We start from the raw sequence: 16888 nt of genomic DNA on the forward strand, positions 1-16888 counted from the left end.
TATCATTCTTTTGACACCAATAAACAGACATGTAAATATTTTCTTATTTCCCATTTCTTTGTTACACAAAAGGTAGTAAAACATAGAGACTCCTTTGCACACAGCTTTTTCATGTAACAGTGCATCTTGAAAATTATTCTGTATCAGTCCACTGGGAGATGTTCATTCTTCTTTTATAGCTGCAGAGTACTCCATTGTGTGGACCATGGTTTCTTCAACCCCTCTTGTATACAGCCCTTGGGCTGTTTCCAATATTTTAAACAATGCTACAGGGCATAACCTGGTGCATATGTATTTTCATTTTGCTGGAGTTTATCTGCAGGATAAATTCTTAAGAGTGTAATTGCTGGGTCAAAATGTAATGTTTTTTTGGTTGTCAGTTTTTTAAAGATTTAGGTATTTGAGAGAGAGAGAGAGCGCGCGCATGAGCGCACGAGCAGGGGGAGGGGCAGAGGGAGAGAAACTCAAGCCGACTCTCCACTGAATGGGGAGCCTGCCCGGGGCTTCATCACAACCCCGAGATCACAACCTGACCTGAGACCAAGAGTCAGGTGCTTAACCGACTGAGCCACCCAGGTACACCCAAAAGGTAGTTTTAATTAGATAATGGGGTTATTACATATTGCCAGAATCCCCTTCAAGGCACTGTACCGGTTTCCATTCTCACCAACAATGCTCAAATTGAGTATATTGTCATACTTTTTAATTTTCACCAATCCGATAGGTGAGAATTGGCATTTCAGTGAAGTTGTAATTTGTATTTCCCTAATTACAGGTGGGGTTGAACTTTTTCTTTCGGGGGGAGTGAATATTTTTCACATATTTAGGCTATTTTTGGATCTTTTTTGTGTGTGATCTTTTATCTTTTTTTTTTCTATGCAGTCTTGGTCTTCTTTCCCTTAATTTTAAACAGTTCTTAATACATTGGGGACATTATCCCTTAATCTGTGATAAATGTTGCAAATATCTCCTCGCAGTTTATCAGGTATATTTTGTTTTGTTCATTTTTTTGGCAAAAGATTTTATTTTAATCAAAAGATTTTTACCATCTTTTTACTTTTTTTGTTTTGTTTTGTTGTTGCCTCTGGCCTTTGAGTCTTAGAAAACCTTTCCTCACATACATGTAATAATAGATTTACCTCCTGCTTTCTTCTAGTACTTCTTATGATTTTATTCTTTAAAAATTCAGATGATGGGTTTTGTACCCCTTTTTACAAAGTTTATATTACATGTGAAGACTTTCTTGTCTTTCTTGATAAAAATTTCTTGTCTTGATAAAAATTATCGGAAGAGGGGTGCCTGGGTGGCTCAGTCATTAAGCATCTGCCTTCGGCTCAGGTCATGATCCCAGCATCCTGGGATCGAGCCCCACATCGGGCTCCCTCTCAGGGGACCCTGCTTCTCCCTCTCCCACTCCCCCTGCTTGTGTTCCTGCTCTCGCTGTCCTCTCTGTCGAATAAATAAATAAAATCTTAAAAAAAAAATTTTATCTGAAGATACGGTTTTTAAATGCTCCATTTTCTTTGAGTGGGATTGATTATAATTGCTTGATTTATCTGTTATTGTTGGACATATCGGTAGCTTCTACTTTTTTGATAATCTAAGTAACACTGTAATATATATGTATTAGGATATATATGGATATATAAGGATATATATACATATACATAAATCTTTTAACAAGTCTATGATTGTTTCCTTAGAATAAATGTCTAGAAAAGTAAAATGGACAATTTTATGCCAATAGGCAGGCGAATCCATCCACTAGTGATGGTACATCCATACCATGGAATACTACTCAGCAATGAAAAGGAAAAATCAGATGCATGCAACAACATGGATAAATCTCACAATCATTATGTTAGGTGAAAAAAATAGAGACCAAAAGAAAAAAAAAGGATGAAATGTATTATGTAATTTATATAAAAATCTTAAAGATGTAAATTAATCTATAGCGACAGCAAGTACAGTGGTGGTTTCTTGCGGATGGAGGTGAAAAGAGCACTAGATTATAAAGGAATAGATTATAATAGATTATAAAGGGAATGGATGTTATATAGAAACATTCGGGGGACATTTTCTTGATTGATGATAGTTTCATGGGTGTGTGTGTATGTCAAACTTATCAAATTGTGCCCTTTAAATATGTGCAGTTTACTGCATGCCCATTATACTTCTTTAAAATTGTAAAAAAAAAAAAAAGATATCAGGCCAAGTGGACCAGGAGAAAACAGATAACAGGCATTTCAAAAGCCCTTAATACTTATGGCCAATTCCTGGCCATCTTACACTTTATGGAGTAGATGTGTATAACCACCTCTCCACAATTATTAGCAGCAATTTGGCATCTTTAAAAATCTTTGTTTTTACCAACAAATATCAAAACAATCTAAGATTGTTCTAAGGGGAATTTCATTAATAATGCAGTCCAATATTTTCATATATATGTGTGACTTATATTTCGTCTTCTGTGAATTATATAGGTTGACCATTTTGCTAAATTTTCATTGATTTTTAAGATTTCTTTTTATAATATACCATACCTTCATTCCTGTATGTTGCAAATATTTCTTTAAATTTGTCTTTTGCAAAAAAAATTAATAATAAAATAACAAATTTGTCTCTGCTTTCTTATGTTGTCTATGACATTTTTAGATGGACAGAACTTTTTTTTTAAAGATTTTATTTATTTATTTGACAAGGGGGGATCACAAGTAGGCAGAGCGGCAGGCAGAGGGAGAGGGAGATGCAAGCTCCCTGCTGAGCAGGGAGCCCGATGCGGGGCTCGATCCCAGGACCCTGGGATCATGACTGGAGCCGAAGACAGACGCCTAACTGACTGAGCCACCCAGGTGCCCCAAATGGACAGAACTTTTAAAAGATGCATACAATCAAATGTGGTGATTTCCTTCATGGCTTTTGTTAGAAAATTCAACCACATTCTGAAAGCAATTCATTTTATTTTCCTAATGTTTGTTTAATCTCAATTTTTATACTTAATCTCCTTATTCCCCCCTGGAATTTACTCAGGTGTATGCTAAGAAAAAAAAAAAATCTAACTTTCTTTCCCCCACACGTAGTAAAACCTATTTCTGAGGATCATTTTGGTGATATTTCTTTTTTTATTGTTATGTTAATCCCCATACATTGCATCATTAGTTCTTGATGTAGTGTTCCAGGATTCATTGCTTGCGTATAACACCCAGTGCTCTACACAGTACGTGCCCTCTTTAATACCCATCACCAGGCTAACCCATCCCCCACCCCCTCCCCTCTAGAACCCGCAGTTTGTTTCTCAGAGTCCATCGTCTCTCATGGTTCATCTCCCCCTCCGATTTACTCCCCTTCCATTTTGGTGATATTTCTAAAGAATAAACGGCCATTAAAAAAAAAGAAAAACGGGGCGCCTGGGTGGCTCAGATGGTTAAACGTCTGCCTTCGGCTCGGGTCATGATCCCAGAGTCCTGGGATCGAGTCCCGCATCGGGCTCCCTGCTCCTTGGGAGCCTGCTTCTCCCTCTGCTTCTCCCTCTGCTTCTCTCTCTCTCTCTCCGCCCCTCTGTCTCTCATGAATAAATAAATAAAATCTTTAAAAAATTAAAAAAATTAAAAAAATTAAAAAAAACAACCCAGGGATTTGTAGTTCTATTGTCCTAGTCGTTCTATGTGTAAAGTATAGTAATTTCCACCCCATCACTGTGTCACACATAGGAAACATTAGCTTACGCCAAACTGAGCTGGCTCCTGCTTACACTCATGATAAGCATTTTGAGAAAAGGATGTGATCCCCTGATGCCTTGAATTAATGCACCAACAAGGGCTTGAATCAATTACATCTGTAGCCTCTCCAGAGCTAAAATGAAGCACTTTGGCAGAAACGTGCTCCCTGATGACATTCTCAATGTTATCCCTAAGCCTCTTGTTTTTCTCTTTTTCCAGACCCTCTATGGACCATTCATCAGACATAAGGGTGGTAAATCAGATCAGCTGCAAGACAAGGTGAGGGAAAGAGGAATGGATAGTAAAATTCACCAGCTTAAAAGAGAATCTACAATTAATTTCACCTGCATGAATTTGACTCCAGAGTTTTCCCTCTATATGCTATCCCTATATTTATTCCTTAAACACCAATGTTTGTTTAAGAAAAAAATGTGATGTACTGACTCTCACCTTTACAGACTTCTTAAGTATTGCAGATATAACTCCTAGCACCTAATATGTGAAACCTCAAATCTATATAAAATATAAATTAGAGGGTCTGTTTGCTACTACAAAATTAGCAACTTTACGAATCCTTTTAAAGAGTTAGCTGTCCCAGGGCACTTAAACTCTGACTGAACTGACAAAATACAATGTTCACAGGTGGAGAAAATTAAGCTCATGCCATTTCTGTTTGGCTTTTAGTCTATATATAGCTGAACTTCTACCCAGGAAACACTGGAATCATCTTTTTGACCTTCATCTAGAAAGTATTTTGTAAGTGGTCTCACCATTTTAATAATATAGGAACCTTTATAACATTTTATGATCACAGGCTTGGATAAACCATTGGTTACATTATGCACTTATAAAACAGTCACTAAATAAGAACATTGCATCCTTAGCAAAGATTCTGCCAAACATGGTCAGCTTTATTAGCATTTCCAGCCTTGTGGACATTGGTTCTTTTCTTCTCTCCCAGGAAAACCTACGCAAACATTTGGAAGAATCTCTGCAGAGCCTAACAGTGCTAATATGATTGGTGAACCCTTCTTCTTGAAGGGCTTGTATTTTGGTGGTCTGTCCCCCCAGGGGTGGGGTCATGCTCCTCGCGTGTCTACTGGTATACCTAACTCTGTTGGATTTGCTATACCAAAACACCACAGACGGGAACCTTAGGAGTCCAAGATCAAGGTGCTGGTAGATTCCTTGCCTGGTGAAGGCCTGCTTCCTGGTCCATAGATGGCCATCCTGCCGAGCCTTCCCATGGCCAAGGGGCAAGGGAGCTCTCTGAGGTCTCTTTTATAAGGGCACTAATCCCAGACATGAGGCTCTACCCTCATGACCTAATCACCTCCCGAAGACCCCACCACCTAACACCATCACAGTGGGGGTTAGGTTTTAACATAAGAATTTTGGGGGGCCACAGACATTCAGTCTGTAGTGGGGCCTCAGAACAGTTTTAATGCTATGGATTCCTTTTTAGTTTGAGGCCAATTCTTAGCCACCTGCGGGGTGGGGGCCTCTCTTTGAAGAGGGTGGAACCTTAGCTTTTTTAGTGCGTGGAGAAAGTTTGGGGAGGAGATAGAAGAGAAGTGGCACTGGGAGAATTCTGTCTCAGAGAGTGGCAGGGAAAGAATTCTTGGCTTTTGCCAGATGCTGAAAGAGGAGGCGCGGCGACTCAGACATCTACCTAGTAAGGCTTCAAGGATTCTAGGGACTGATTGCCAATCCTGCCTTGTGGGCCTATCTTCCTCCCTCCTCCCTCTTCCCTCCCCTCCCCACTTCTCTACCTTTCAGCAGGAGTACACAGTCTGATGGAGACAGCTCAGGGTCCCTAGGCGCCCCCCCTCTCTCCAGCATTTATAATACAAGGGTTCTCTGAAGGTGCGACCCGGGCCAGCAGCACCAGCAACACGTGGGATACCCAGACTGAATCGGAAAGTCTTGGGGTGGAGCCCAGCCGTCTAGGGTATAAGAAGGCCATCGGGTGATTCTGAGCATGCTGAATTTTAAGAATCGTTGCTGTTAGGTAATTGTGTGTTAACTTGTCTCTCCTCTCAAGACCGTGTCTTAAGGGCAGAGACCAGTGTTTTTCTCAACGCCTTCAAAGTACAGAATAGCAAAACTGTTTGGAGAATGAATGAACGAAGCCCACGAATTCCTGCCCAGCCTTAACTGTTTAATAAATGCTCGGTAAATACTTTTGACAGCATCAGACTCAAGGTGAATCTCTAAGGACCAGAGCCAATGAGTCGCTGAGAAAAATCCTTCCCCTACCCTGGAAATAAAAGACATCTAGCTGTGAAAACAAACATTTCTCCAGAATCCATTTAGGACTCATTTAAGTAAATGTTTTGTTTTGTTTTGTTTTTCCTGATGGGAAATGGAACGGGTTTCATTGTAAAACAATTAGAAAAATGCAAAGAAAGTATAAAAATGAAAATTAAAGTGGATCTCTTACTCTACCACCTTCTGAGTCTTGTCTATGTACTTTTATATATGTCCCTCCATTGTGATGTTAAAAATAAAAGATAAATCTTTTCTTTATACTGAAATGCAACACATGCTCAGAAAGTTTGGAAAATACGGGACAGCGTCACAGGGAAAATAACATCACCAATAATTCCATCACTCAGAAATGTTAATGCCTGAGGAATCTCCCTCCAGACTCCGTGTGTGCCTTTGTATGTTTTTTTAAAACCTGGATATGCTCGTAACCTCCTCCTCTGTGATTCTACTCCCCAGCTCCAGCATTTCATACGTGATTTCTTCCTGCGCTGTGTAATATACAAGGCATACTCACAATGAACTTGCAGGAAAGCCTGTGTTCTGGATATGGCCCAAAGACCCAAAGCTTGAATCTACTCTCCGATTTTCCTTAGCGCTACCCTGACTTCTTAAAGGATGAGTTAATTTAATGGGCAAAATGCTGGGAACTTCTTAAGTCTTGGGCTTTCACTGAATAAGAAGCCTGTTCTATTCCAAGGAAAAGTATGAAGATCACTGGGCTTTCCGTGGAGGATGAGCTGGGCTGACATCAGTCTGCTCTTTTCTGGCCCTTGGCTGATGCGTAGGATTTCAAGAACAAGCAGTCATCCATAGATGCTCATCTTGCTGTGTTTCTTCCTATCGTCTTCAAGGTAATCATTTGAAAATAGATAGGATATTGCCCCCACCCACCCATCCTGGAACTCTCCACTGAACCTGTCTACGTGGACTATGACGTTTGTAATCCTCACCAGCAGAACTGAAATCTGTGGCTTTGATTTTCTCGTTTTCAGTGTATCTGTGGGGAGAAAGGGATAGTGGTGATGAATGGGGAGACAAGGCAATCTCAGATAAGGGTGGGACAGTCATCGGCTTTTTGTAATGATATTGTAATTTCAAGGTAAAGCTTATGGTAGGTGATTTGGAAAGCAGAGTAAAGTGTAAAGAAGGAGGGAAAGTAATCACCTGTCTTCCCAAATCTAAAGTAATCCCCATTAGCATTTTGTTTTTCAGCTTTTTGTCTGTGCATTTATCTTCATAAGCATTGAAAAAATATTGTATATAAAACTTGCAACCCAATTTTTTCACTGAAAATTGTAGGAAAAATTTTGTATATTATTATAAAACATTCAGAAGCATAATTTAAATGTCATTTCCCATCATATACTTTCCTGAATCCTTTCCCTATTTTTGCTTTAAATTTTTTTATAAAGATTTTTATTTATTCACTTGAAAGAGAGAGAGAGCATGAGGGGGAGCAGAGGAAGAGGGACAACCAGACTCCCCACTGAGCGAGAAGCCTGATGCGGGGCTCGATCCCAGGACCCTGAGATCGTGACCTGAGCTGAAGTCAGACCCTCAACCGACTGAGCCACCCAGGCGCCCTGCTTTAAATCATTTTCTAAGTTTTTATTTTAATCCCCTGGTGCTCATCACACAAGTGCACTCCTTAATCCCCATTTCATCCACCTCTGGTAGCCATCAGTTTGTCCTCTATAGTTGACAGTCTCTTTCTTGATTTGTCCCTCTATTTTTCCCTTTGCTCATTTGTTTTGCTTTTTGAATTCCACATATGAGTGAAATCATTTGGTATTTGTCTTTCTCTGACTTATTTCACTTAGCATTATACTCTAACTCTATCCATATCAGTACAAATGACAAGATTTCATTCCTTTTTATGCCTGAATAATATTCCATTGTATATATATATATATATATGTAGCGTATCTTCTTTATCTATTCATCAGTTAATGGACACTTGGGCTGATTCTTGGCTATTGTAATTAATGCTGCTATAAGCATAGGGGTGCATATATCCCTTTGAATTAGTGTTTTTGTATTCTTTGGGTAAATACCCAGTAGTGTGCTTGTTGGATCACAGGGTGGTATATTTGTTTAAAGATTTTATTTTTTATTTATTTTAGAGAGAGGGAGAATGCACGTATGTATGAGTGGGTTGGGGGTGGGGAGGGCAGAGGGGGAGGGAGGAGAGGGAGAGATTCTCAAGCAGACTCTGTGCTGAGCACAGAGCCTCACTGGGACTTGATCCCATGACCCTGAGATCATGACCTGAGACAAAACCAAGAGCTGGACACTAAACCAACTGAGCCACCCAGGTGCCCCATAGGGTAGCAATATTTTAACTTTTTGAAGAACCTCCATATTGTTTTCCACAGTGGTTACACCAGTTTGCATTCCCACGAACAGTGCACCGGTGTTCCTTTTTCTCCACATCTTCACCAACATCTGTTGTTTCTTGTGTTTTTGATTTTAGCCATTCTGAGAGGTGTGAGGTAATATCTCATTGTAGTTTTGATTTGCATTTCCCTGATGATCAGTGATGCTGAGCATCTTTTCACGTGTCTGTTGGCCATCTGCAAATCTCCTTGGGGAAATATCTATTCATGTCTTCTGCCCATTTTTAAATCGGATTATTTGGTTTCTGACTGTTGAGTTTTATAAGTTCTTTGTGTATTTGGATACTAACCCTTTATCTGATATGTCATTTGCAAGTATCTTCTCTCATTCAGTAGGTTGCCTATTAGTTTTGTTGATTGTTCATTTGCTGTGCGGAAGCTTTTTATTTTGGTGGCGTCTCAACAGTTTATTTTTGCTTTTGTTTCCCTTGCCTCAGGAGATATATCTAGAAAGAAGTTGCTATGGCCAATGTCAGAGAAGTTACTGCCTGTGTTCTCTTCTAGGATTTTGATGGTTTCAGGTCTCACATTTAGGTGTTTGTTCCATTTTGAATTTATTTTTGTATATGGTGTATGAAAGTGGTCCAGTTTCATTCTTCTGCATGTTGCTGTCTAGTTTTTCCAACACCATTTGTTGAAGAGACTGTCTTTTTCTCCGTTGGATAATCTTTCCTGCTTTGTCAAAGATTAACTGACCATATAATTGTGGGTTTATTTATGGATTTTCTATCCTGTTCTATTGATCTATGTATCTATTTTTGTGCCAGTACCATACTGTGTTGATCACTACAGCTTTGTAATATAACTTGAAGTCTGGAATTGTGATGCTTCCAGCTTTGCTTTCCTTTTCAAGATTGCTTTGGCTATTCAGGGTCTTTGATGGTTCCACACAAATTTTAGAATTGTTCTAGCTCTGTGAAAAATGCTGTTGGTACTTTGATAGGGATTGCATTAAATCTGTAAATTGCTTTGGATAATATAGACATCTTAACAACATTTTTTCTTCCAATCCATGAACATGGAATGTCTTTCCATCTCGTTGTGTCATCTTCAATTTCTTCCATCAGTGTTTTATAGTTTTCAGAGTACAGGTCTTTCATCTTTCACCTCTTTGGTTAGATTTATTCCTAGATATCTCATTATTTTGGGGCAACTGTAAATGGGATTATTTTCTTAATTTCTCTTCTTGCTGCCTCATTATTGGTGTATAGAAATGCAACAGATTTCCCGTAGATTGATTTTGTATCTTGCGATTTTACTGAATTTGTTTATCAGTTCCAGAAGTTTTTTGGTGGAGTCTTGGGTTTTCTGGATATAGTATCATGTAATCTGCAAACAGTGAAAGTTTTACTTCTTCCTTACAGATGTGGATGCCTTTTGCTTTAAGTTTTTGCTAAATATTCTTACCTACATAGCTTTGACCATATTTCTGCAAAGCTGGGGTAGACTCCTCAGAGTGGAATAAAATTTGGATACATTGATGTCTTTGGTAGCTATTCCTAATTGCTTTCCAGAATGGTCCAACTTCCACTGCCATGACCTCAGCGTATGAGTGCAAAAGAAGCAAACGTGAAAGGTGCACTGTTTGGGAACCTTCACAGCACTAGATGGCCCAAGATGTCAAAACTCAGGTGGGTTTACTGACATGATCCCTCTTAGCATCTATATTCTACAATCCTAAAAATGCAGCACAAGTCTCTTTTAGATTCCATCTGGGGAGTTTGGCCTCAGAAATGGCTCCTATTATGGTCTGGTCAGCCCATGTTTCGAAAACATGGGTTTCAAGCACAGCATTCTAGACGTGTCCCGGGTGTAAATATTTCGAAAGAAGCTAGATTTACTGTTTTTCTTTAACTGTGTTGAATTTTTACAAGACATCACCCTTGCACAGAAAATGTACCACTCATCCAACCTCTCTACTTAAAAACTTGAACATTTAGTTCTTTTCACTTGAGTTTAAAAATAACACCATGATAAAATCCTTGAAGGCCAGTGACCACATGCTTTGGTTCATTAGCTACTAGACTCTGCTACTGAGGAGACATGAGTCTGAGAGGCTGGTTCCTTCATACCATGTATGGGTAAGAAGAAAAGTGTCACAGCCCAACCAAATCCCATTACCTTAAGCCACCGTGTGACCGATGCAGAGTTAGTCACAAGGAAAACCAGGCCAGAACATGTGTGTGGTTCAGGTCAGTTAGAAAAATGACCTTAATGTTGATGAGTCAGCTCTAGTACTTTTGCAGATGTGGGACAACAGTCTAATGAACTCTCATAGATGTGATGCAAATTGTGGAAAGGACCCTGAGCACTTATTGAGTACACAGATAAGCAGTTAAGAAGTCAGAGACATACCCAAGATCCCATGGCTTGTTAGTGGCTCTCTGGGTCTTTAACTAGGTCTTCCTAGCATAAGCTAAGTGCACTTTCTAGTACTACATTCAGTGCCTCTCTGGCCTATGTCCACGGAGTCTTGGCAATGTCAGCTGAGCTTGGCAGAACGGGTTGAGAAAGAAGCCTGGACTCGTGAGAGGACCTCCCTTATTATTTATGTTGCCGTCACCTGCAAATAGTGGAATTTTCTGGTGCAGCCCTGAAGCTGACAGTCATCCACTTAACTTCATATGTGTCTCTCAGGAAGAAATAAAATGCACTTAAGAATTCAGTTCTCTCTCCTCTTATTTATAGCAAACCCCCTCTACATGAAAGGATAGATTCAAATCAAGATTCCTTTCCAACGAGATGCAACCCGATCTGCACTGAAACATGTAGTCAGGCGACTGTAATTTCCTGCCCTCAACATCATTAAACCTCAGCAAGGCCATCCCATTAGCTTGTTGTCATGTAATTGTATAAACACAGGTTTGCCGGTTCAAAGCACTTGGAAGTATTTCATTTGCCTTCTTCATAGCTAGGAAATACTGACCACATGCTGAGGCTAAAAAAAATAACTAGCTCGTCCCAGCTAGTGAAGATTTGGATTTGTGGGAAGGCAGCTGGACAAGTCTTCAGATATATGCCACCATTTTGTGGCCATCTGCTTGGGTGTGGAAACTGGGAATAAGAGAAAGGTGTGACTGTCCTCCTTGCTTTCTCCCTCCCTTGTTCCTCATAGGCTGAATTTAATTCAGTTGAACCAACACGCATTGAAGGGATCCCAGGTGGAAGGTTCAGTGATAGGTGGGAGGAGGAATCAGGCCCATTTTCTATTCTCAAGGAGTTCAAGTTCCTGAAGATGAGATAGGCATATAAACAACTCTAACTCAAGGCGGAACAGCAGGGATGTCGTGATGGCTATGGAAGCACTATGTAGCACCACAAAGAGGGAAATTAATTTTGCTTGAGAGATTCTGGAAGGCTACAGGGAAAAGTGTAGCATTTAGCAGGTGAAGGGAATTCTCTGAAGAGGAACCACTGTGAACAGTATGAGTCAAAGGCACACGGCCAGGGGAGTGCAAGTGGGGCTAAGGAATTCAGTGGGAGTAATGAACATCATCATCTCTGACCACAAGAAGATCGGGTGTATGCAGAGGCCTGGTGGTGTGCCTCATCTAGTGCTGAATCTCCAGTGGGGCCAAACAGCACTTAGCGTGTCATGAGTGCCCGGTAACGGAGTGAAGGAATTCCTGGGAAAGAGGTCCTGCTCCAGCTGGGTATTTTTGGTGCATATGCAGAGATCCGTTCAAGTTACTTCTAGCAATGGGTGGTTCCTTTTAATAATATATTTGACTGGAACAATGGAGGCAACTCTAAGGACCCCCAACTCTAGGGACCACAGCAGGTGTGGTCTCTGGAATGCTTTTTGGCACTGGTCAGCTCTCCTCTCTTACAGCCAGCTTCCTCTGCTTCAGCCAGGTCTGGGTATGGAAGTGGTTCCAATCGCCACTCCGACTCCGCTCTCCATGTCACAGCAGTCCCCCTGCTCCTACTGTTGTTTGGCTCAGGCTCTTCCATGTCTAATGCTAGGAGCAGGACACTTGCTGGCCTGGATGATTTTTGCATACCAGGCCACAAGATGCCCCTGCCTACTTCAACCAGCACTGCCAGGCTGGCAGAGGGCCAGCAAGACCTGTGGGCAAATGTGTCTCCCTTAGAATTGGGGTACGGTTGCCTTGAGAGTCTCAAGTACACCTGCAGAGGAAATAGAGTTCAGTTAGGTTTATGCCAGTTGACCAAGGAATCTGAACAGTGTTCAGTAGGCACAGTGTTGTCAAAGGCTTTTATGAGCAGAGCCTGCTGGCTCCATATCCTTTTGAATCCTCAGACTCTATCATGCTGCACGCCAGCAGTCTAACAACTCATTGCCCTATAATATTTTCCTTTATTTCAGTATTGTGTCTTCACTTGCAAACCTTATCACTCCATTCCCAATTTGGCTCCATCACTCCCTTTGTTCTCTGAGTCTTTCTCATAGAATCCTGTGCCCTCGGCAGATGGCGCCCCATGAGTGGGCCTCGTCTAACCAGTTGAAGGCCTGAACAGGACAAAAGGCTGACCCTCCCCTGAGTAAGAGAATTCTCCTGCCAGATGGCCTTCAAACTGAGATCAGCTCTACAGATTTTGGACTTGCCAGCCTCCATAATTGCGTAGGCCAATGCTTTCATTAATCTCTTTCCAATATATGTTATTGATTCTGTTTCTCTGGTGTACCCTGACTACCACACTGCCCTAAAAGAAACCCAGGACTCCGTTAGTCGTCATTCCCTACCTCTCCTCCCTCCAATCCCAACCAACCACTACATAGGCCTATACTGGATTATTTCAAACAAACGGAATCATACAATGTGGGGTCTTCTGGAACTAGCTTCTTGTACCTAGCATTATATTTTTAAGGTTTCTCCAAGTGATAGCATGTATCAGTACTTAGTTTCCTTTTATTGCCAGATAATGTTTCAGTTGTATGGATATACCACATTTTAGTTTTCCATTCATCAGTAGGTGTCTGTTTGGATGGTTTCTACTTTTTGGCTATAATGAATTGTAGCCATAAACACTTGCTGACAAGTTTTTGGATAGATGTGTGCTTTTTATTTCTCCTGGGTATAAATTTGGAGTGGGGGGAATGGAATTGCCCAGTCATAGGTAACTATGGTTGACATTTTGAAGAAGTGCCAAACCATTTGCCAAAGTGTCTTCACCATTTTACCAATGATGCATGGTCCCAATTTCTCCACATCCTTGTCAACACTTACTGTCTATCTTCTTTTGGTAGCCATCATAGTGGGTGTGAAGTGGTATCTCATCAAGGTTTTGCTTTTCATTTCCCTCAGAGCTAATGGTTTTGAGTATCTTTTTATGTGCTTATTGACCACTTGTATATATTCTTTGGCGAAATGTCTATTCAAATCCTCTGCCCATTTTTAAATTGTGTTATCTTTTTCTTACTGAGTTTTAATCACTCATAAATGTTCTGAAGAAGAGTGCTCTTCTATTTTGGGAAGAATTTGAGAAAGATTATTATCAGTACTTTTAAGATTTGGTATACCTCACCATGGAAACCATCTGATCCTAGTCTTTGTGAGAAGTTTTAAAATTACCAATTCAATCTCTTTTCTTGGTATACGTCTGGTCAGATTTTCTACTTCTTCTTGAGTCAGTTTTGCTACTTTTTATCTATAGGAATTTGTCCGTTTTGCCTAAGTTATCAGAGTTATTTCCTTTTTTTAAAGGAGGGGAGGGGCAGAAGGCGAGGGAGAGAGAGAGAAGGATCTTCTGCCCAGTGCCGAGCCTGACCCGGGGTTCTATCTCACAATCCTGAGGTCACGACCTGAGCGGAAATCAAGAGTCAAGACACTCAACTGACTGAGCCACCCAGGTACCCCTAGGTTAACAGAGTTATTGATTTGAGATTATCTTTTTAGAGGCATGCCTTTATGCAGATTGCCTTAGCTATGTCCTACAAGTTTTGGTATGTTGTGTTTTCATTTTTATTCATCTCAAAGCATTTTCTAATTTCCCTTGTGTTTTCTTCTTTGACCCATTGGTCACTGACTCCTGTGTTGTTATATTTTTATTCATGTCCCAAATTTCCTTTCCTTCCTGATGGATTGACTCTTTTTCACCATGAAATGTCCCTTGTGGTCTCTAGTAACATTTTTATATGTGGGTGTGCTTTAATGTCGATTTTGTCTGATATTGGCATAGCCGCTGCAGCTTTACCATGGCTGTTTCTCGCCTGGCATATTTTTTTCCATCCTATTATTTTCCACCTATTTGTATCTTTATATTAAAATCTGCCTCTTGTGCAGAACATAATTTTTTAATCCAAAGAGGCAATCTTTGTCTTTTAATTAAGTTGCTTAATCTCACTGGGGCGCCTGGGTAGCTCAGTTGGTTAAGCAGCCGACTCTTGATTTTGACTCAGGTCATGATCCCAGAGTCCTGGGATCAAGCCCTGCATCAGGCTCTGTGCTCTGCAGGGAATCTGCTCGAGCATTCTCTCCCTCTCCCTCTGCCCCTCCACCATGCTCACTCAATCTCTCTCTCTCATAAATAAATAAATCTTTTAAAACAAATCTCCTGATATGAATGGTATGGTTATTAATGATATGGTTAGATTCACATCTGCCATATTGATTTTTGTCCTCTGTATATCTCACTCTTTATTCCTCTATTCCTCCTTTACTGTCTACTTTTGCATTAAGTGGATATTTTCTAGTGTAACATTTTAATTCCATTAACTTCTTAAATGTATTTTTTTAAAGGATTTTATTTATTTATTTGACAGAGAGAGACACAGCGAGAGAGAGAACACAAGCAGGGGGAGTGGGAGAGGGAGAAGCAGGCTTCCCGCTGAGCAGGGAGCCCGATGCGGGGCTCGATCCCAGGACCCTGGGATCATGACCTGAGCCGAAGGCAGACGCTTAACGACTGAGCCACCCAGGTGCCCCTTAAATGTATTTTTGAATTATTTTCTTAAGGGGTGTTCTAAATCTTACAACATACATCTTCACTTACCAGAATCCACTTCAGATTCATACTAGCTTTGTTCCAAGGAAACACAGAAACTTTATTCCTACATAACTCCATTTTCTCCCATGCTTTTCTGTGCTGTTATTGTTAATTTACATTACATCCACATCTTACAAAAAACAATCCCTTGTTGTAATTATTGTTTTATATAACATCTTTTAAAGATGCTGAGGGAAGGAGAAGAGGAAGTATATACTGTAACATTTGTTATAATAGTTTTAATTATTTACCCTTTTGGCTCATTCATTTCCTCCTTTGGATTTCAATTACCATCTGGTGTCATTTCCTTACTCCATTGCTTCCTTTGTGCTCATGTTGTCAAATATATATTATGTTTGTGTATATTCTGTTATATATGGATTATTTTGTCTGATTGTTTTAAATCAGTTAAGAGAAGAAAGAAGACACGTGCAATCATACAATTTTTATCTTCTCCTCCATAGTCTCCTTTGTTGGGGCTCTTTGATGTCCCTGCTCAGATTTCCCTCCTGATTTTTATCTTTTAGCCCCACAACCTAGGGGTTGCCCCTGGTTCTGTGTAAGTCACTTACCGGCCAAAAGTTGTGCTTAAGCCAGCAGTTAGATCTTTGCCCTAGGCTGCACCCATTCAGGAGTAATCAGAACAGGACACGGGGCAGACTTCAAAGCATCCCCAAGCCACGCCCAGGCCCATCATCACAGGGCAGAAGCCTCCCTGACTTTGCCCTCTACTTGTTGGATGCCTGTGTAGCTTGTAGGTTGCTATCACGTTTCAGGGAATTACACTTTTCGGTTCCACATTCAGCCAGAGACTAGTAGCATGGAGTTCCTCTCTGATTACTCCTGAGAGAGCTCAGTTTTGGACACGCACAATCTTCTAGGCTCCCAGGAATGAGTGTGATTTTCATTGCAAAGCTGCCTTCCTAGGAGTAGCCCCTTAGTGGGAGTAGCTTCCTGTTCGGTCAGTATTTGCTCAGAGGTTATGTTTGAGCTCCTTGTGTCAGGGAGGCTTCCGCCCTGTGATGATGGGCCTGGGCGTGGCTTGGGGATGCTTTGAAGTCTGCCCCATGTCCTGCTCTGATTACTCCTGAGTGGGTGCAGCCTAGAACATCCCCCCAGAATTGATTGTGATCCCAGGAGTTCTCTTCTTGGCTCTTTCCTTGGTTCTATTAAACATCTGGCTGCTCTGCTGCTTTATGTGTATCATGGAGCCCCCCAGCCTCCTTTACTCTCCACCAAGCTATCCACTGGTTTTGACAAGTGGCATCCTTAGGCATGCCATTCTCCAGGCTCTGTTCCAAATAAAGTCAGTCTTCTCGGACAGAGCTGTGGTGATATTCATCCTTATGGTCTGCCTTTCCTCTGGAGCAGACCCCTGTGCCTCTGCACCGGAAGCGAGGGTGGGGATCTGCTTTTTCTGATAGTGACACCCCTGCTCCACAAATGGGTACAGCAGGAGGAGGAAGTGGTCTTCCTGGCTCACCTCTCCCGGGGTGGGGAGGGGCAGGGATGATTCTGTCCCACCCTGACTGCCCTAGAGCTCCACCTGCA

Source organism: Callorhinus ursinus, unplaced genomic scaffold, assembly GCF_003265705.2.
Source record: "Callorhinus ursinus isolate GAN/ISIS: 27379988/994484 unplaced genomic scaffold, GSC_fseal_2.0 scaffold17, whole genome shotgun sequence".
NCBI classification, from domain to species: Eukaryota; Metazoa; Chordata; class Mammalia; order Carnivora; family Otariidae; genus Callorhinus; species Callorhinus ursinus.